Genomic DNA, 228 nt, shown 5'->3' with positions numbered 1-228 from the left:
GAAACTAATTAGCTGCAGGCAGGAGAAAGTGAGGATGCAAGGCTCAATGCCCTGCGTCAGCTGCAGGCCAGGGACCAAAAATGAACCTGGAACGGGGTCTGAATGATAAACACAGCTGGGGACAGGGACAGGGACACTGCTGGCATGGTGCAGGCTGTGTCAGCAGCACCTGGGTGCCTCTGCCTTGGAGCTGCACCTGCACAGTGTGAATGCAATCCCTGCTCCAGG

This window comes from Chaetura pelagica, unplaced genomic scaffold (genome assembly GCF_000747805.2).
Source record: "Chaetura pelagica isolate M959 unplaced genomic scaffold, ChaPel_1.0 scaffold38, whole genome shotgun sequence".
Taxonomy (NCBI): domain Eukaryota; kingdom Metazoa; phylum Chordata; class Aves; order Apodiformes; family Apodidae; genus Chaetura; species Chaetura pelagica.
This window is presented reverse-complemented; position numbering follows the sequence as displayed.